The 4,663-nt window shown below is 42.2% G+C and overlaps 1 long non-coding RNA gene across 1 annotated transcript; it reads right to left on the bottom strand.

Annotated features, from left to right (window-relative positions):
* Positions 1 to 414: 414 nt before the first annotated feature.
* Positions 415 to 3,382, bottom strand: LOC132209299 (uncharacterized). The gene is made up of 3 exons (XR_009445402.1): positions 3,303 to 3,382; positions 812 to 969; positions 415 to 534 (listed from the first exon to the last, which is right to left on the bottom strand). It is a non-coding gene; the product is annotated as an uncharacterized LOC132209299 (long non-coding RNA).
* Positions 3,383 to 4,663: the final 1,281 nt, after the last annotated feature.

Below are 4,663 nucleotides of genomic sequence, written 5' to 3'. Positions count from 1 at the left end.
CTTTCATAGGATGCACACACATTGATTACAGGACTAATACAAAGGCCTTTCTGTAAATTCCCAATAATTGCAAATTACAGAAGCAACCGCAAGTCGAGTTACAATCCGTTCTGAGCCACAGTGTCTGTGATCAATGCAACTGTGAACAAAATACCAAAAACATGCAGCATTCACCTCTCACAAAAATTAAGGTAAAGAAGTTGATACTTAATTTATCCTAATTACTTCTCTGGTCCATAAATTTGTTGGGATTTTTGACGATTTCAGTTGTATCATTTACTGACAGAGTTTCTAATAGAACATCTAAAGTTAAAGCTTTCTTTAAAAACTAATTCCCACGAACTTTCTGCTGGTTTGCACATCTCACCTGAAACCTACGATTGGGTAGTCTTTGCAGATGTTACACTTTGCCTGATGTTTTGCAGTTTCAGCAGCTGCCACACGGTGTCGAACAGGCAGCCACACCATGGACTGAGGCTCCAATCTCATCCACTCGACAAAGCGTTCAACGTCAATCTCTGGTTTGTTCTGGCCCTGGAGGGAAATAAAAGATCAGCTGCATGATTAATTATGTCAAGCTTACGTCCGCTATCCTCAGTGATATGGTATCTCATACACTATCACTGGGGTTTCTGACATTGTTTTTTGTCATTAATCTAATAAAAACATTGACTACTTATCAACAAGATAGCCTTGGATTCGTGGTGGTACATGTTAGCCTCTGGAACTAATTCAAACCGAAAATGAGCACAAAAATCATACTGGCAAGTGGACCCGCTTGACCTTATGAATTGGTGCAGAGCACACTTACATGTTGGAAGCAACTGCGGATACTTGGTTCAATGTTGCAGCCTCCAAATGAAGCTACCTCACCCAGCTGCCAAGGGATCTGGACTGCATCGTAAAGCAAAAGACTCAGGCTTCGTTGGTCACATAAATCTGTGGGTTCAGCGACTTGTTTGAAGAGATCTGCCAAAGTTATCCAGAAGAAAAATATTGATATTCCTCATGAAGGGAGCTCTTACAATCTATGCCACGACTGATAAAGGGAGATGTCCTATATGTCTTTGTAACAACCCTTACTAGCCTGACCTGACCCCTTCAGGAATTTATGAACAAGTACCCCAGGATCCCTTTTCTCCTCTAAGCTTCCCAGTGTCCTGCTATGCATTAGATTTAGATTTAGGTTTTATTATCACATGTATTCAATACAGGGTACAAGAGCACAATGTCACCTCAGACGGTGCCATCTCAGGTACAAAGTACCTCGGTACGAAATTTTAGATGCAGATGTAGAAAATTTATCCATCCTTCTTTACTCAGAGTCGTAGGGGAGTGGAATGCAATGCTGGAGAGGGTAGTGGAGTCAGCCTCATGAGGGGCATTTAATCGGCTATTAGTCAAGCACATGAATGACAGTATAAGGTAGAAGTGGAGGTTAGATAGACCTTAGGATGAGGGCAAAAGTTCGGTACAACATCGTGGGCTGAAGGGCCTGTACTGTGCTGTACCGTTCCATGTTCTATGTTAGAAAAATAAATGAATAAGTTAACAAGTTCAGCACGACAGTCTTCTTAATATAACAGTAGAAAAATAAAAACAAAAGTTTAAAAAGTCAAACATTACAGTCCTTTCTGAAGCCACGAGTTTGCAGACACTCTGAACGAGGGCTCCACAGTGACGGCTCGTATTCCCCTGTGCTGGGCTCAGGCCCGCCCATCCTTGCCAGTGGACTTCACTGCTGACAGCATTTGCTGTCCTCCATCGGGCATGACAGGCTTTGCCACATTAAGTACTCTCTTATCTTATTCCTTCTTCAGGCTATATCAATTTGCCACTGACCTGCCCAACTGACCGATGCCAAGATTGGAGCAGACAAGGGGACCTGGTAAAGGTGTTTAAGATTTTGAAGGGCTTAGAAAGGATAACTGGAAGTTGCTTTTTCCATTCGTAGACAGGGGAGGGGAGTTGAGGAGAACCTATTTACCCCAGTGTGCTGGGAATCCCGAGCTCACTGACTGAAACTGTGACTGATTCAGAAAGTGTCTGAATATTTAAGCAGTATTTCGATGTTCACTTGTGTTGCCGTAGACTCCAAGGCTATGGGCCAAACAGTCAAAAAGGAAATCAATGCCATGTGAGTTCAATGTAGACAGATCTTTGTTGAGTAGTGCAGGAACTACAGACCACATGGCCTCCTCCTGTGCAACAAATATCCATGAGTCTATAATTACACAGCTTTTCTTGGAGGTATTTCTCCACTTGACTGATTCTTTGTAAAAGCAAGGCTAACAAAATAAATCCTTTTTATTAAAAGCTTCCATCTCACTGAGAAAGCTTCAGGCCAATTTGATAATCTGCTCTCAAAAATCTGCTCATATTTTGATAGTTGGGACAAATTCTACTGTCATGGCTGACACAATCCACAACATTCGAAATCAATCAACAATATTCCAGAAAGATGATCATTTGCCTATCCGACCAATTTTAACTGATGCTTTAAAAAAAGAGAAATAAATCTGGATCTGTCAAAAACTAATCAGTTCTTCCTTTGACCATACCCATACGTACCAGCTTTCAATGAAATATGCCCATTAGTTTGTGAGATACATTGTTGACAAACAGTACAACAAATGGGCAAAAACATAACCTCACACTAAGTGTTACCACTGCTGCAACTGAGCACTTGAGTCATACCACACTTCTGAATATTTTTCCCAGTATTCTAATGATGAAAACATGATTGGCAACAAAAACAGCTGCTAAGGTTAGTGTCTTTGAGAAACAATAGCATCATACATATGTAGCGCATCATTTATCTTGCAGGAATGCACTGTGCAGATTCTGCACAGACCAACAGACTATGACTTAACATTCATAGTGGTAATGACTAATTACAGAAATATACTAATACAGCAAACCTTTCGTTAAACAGCACCCGTGGTACCAGGAATGTGCTGAGTAATCAAAAATTCCAGTTGATCAATAGGTCCACACGCACAAAAAAAACACACACTCAATAATAGGAACATAATGCACAGGATATATGCATCACTGTTCTCCTTCATTTACAGTATAAATAACTTCAGTAATGAAGCAACTTTGCCTGAACTAAAACTTACTGGCAGGGAGCCTTCTCACTTGCACCCTCACCAGACATCACAGAGATTATGAGAATACAGTAAACATCTGGTGTATAATTTTTGTCAGTTTATTGAGTGTGCTAGTTTGTTAAACAAAGTTTACATACAGTTAAATCTACAGTTTACATGTGTATCAGCAATGATAGATTTAGTACTGACACTTGTATTTTTCCTCCAGATGATCCTTGAAGAGTCACGTCAAGCCAATTTTCAAAGAAAGCACTCTGATTCTTCCACTCATACCCCTGGAAAAGGAAGTTGCAGAATGTCATGACTGACTTTACTTATTTGAATACAGCATAACATACATAGAACATCGAACAGTACAGGCCCTTCAGCCCACAATGTTCTGCCGAACTTTTACCCTAAACCTCAGGTCTATCTAACCTCCACCCCTATCTTAAACTACCACCCATATGCCTGTCTAATAGTCACTTAAATGCCCCTAATGAGGACGACTCCGCGACCCACTCGAGCTGAAACAAAGATCTCTTTGAATTAGAACATAGAACATAGAACATAGAACAGTACAGCACAGAACAGGCCCTTCAGCCCACAATGTTGTGCCGACCATTGATCCTCATGGATGCACCCTCAAATTTCTGTGACCATATGCATGTCCAGCAGTCTCTTAAATGACCCCAATGACCTTGCTTCCACAACTGCTGCTGGCAACGCATTCCATGCTCTCACAACTCTCTGTGTAAAGAACCCGCCTCTGACATCCCCTCTATACTTTCCACCAACCAGCTTAAAACTATGACCCCTCGTGCTAGCCATTTCTGCCCTGGGAAATAGTCTCTGGCTATCGACTCTATCTATGCCTCTCATTATCTTGTATACCTCAATTAGATCCCCTCTCCTCCTCCTTTTCTCCAATGAAAAGAGACCGAGCTCAGTCAACCTCTCTTCATAAGATAAGCCCTCCAGTCCAGGCAGCATCCTGGTAAACCTCCTCTGAACCCTCTCCAAAGCATCCACATCTTTCCTATAACAGGGCGCCCAGAAGTGGACGCAGTATTCCAAGTGCGGTCTAACCAAAGTTTTATAGAGCTGCAACAAGATCTCACGACTCTTAAACTCAATCCCCCTGTTAATGAAAGCCAAAACACCATATGCTTTCTTAACAACCCTGTCCACTTGGGTGGCCATTTTAAGGGATCTATGTATCTGCACACCAAGATCCCTCTGTTCCTCCACGCTGCCAAGAATCCTATCCTTAATCCTGTACTCAGCTTTCAAATTCGACCTTCCAAAATGCATCACCTCGCATTTATCCAGGTTGAACTCCATCTGCCACCTCTCAGCCCATCTCTGCATCCTGTCAATGTCCCGCTGCAGCCTACAACAGCCCTCTACACTGTCAACGACACCTCCGACCTTTGTGTCGTCTGCAAACTTGCTGACCCATCCTTCAATTCCCTCGTCCAAGTCATTAATAAAAATTACAAACAGTAGAGGCCCAAGGACAGAGCCCTGTGGAACCCCACTCACCACTGACTTCCAGGCAGAATATTTTC

This window comes from Stegostoma tigrinum, unplaced genomic scaffold (genome assembly GCF_030684315.1).
Source record: "Stegostoma tigrinum isolate sSteTig4 unplaced genomic scaffold, sSteTig4.hap1 scaffold_82, whole genome shotgun sequence".
Taxonomy (NCBI): Eukaryota; Metazoa; Chordata; class Chondrichthyes; order Orectolobiformes; family Stegostomatidae; genus Stegostoma; species Stegostoma tigrinum.
This window is presented reverse-complemented; position numbering and strand designations above follow the sequence as displayed.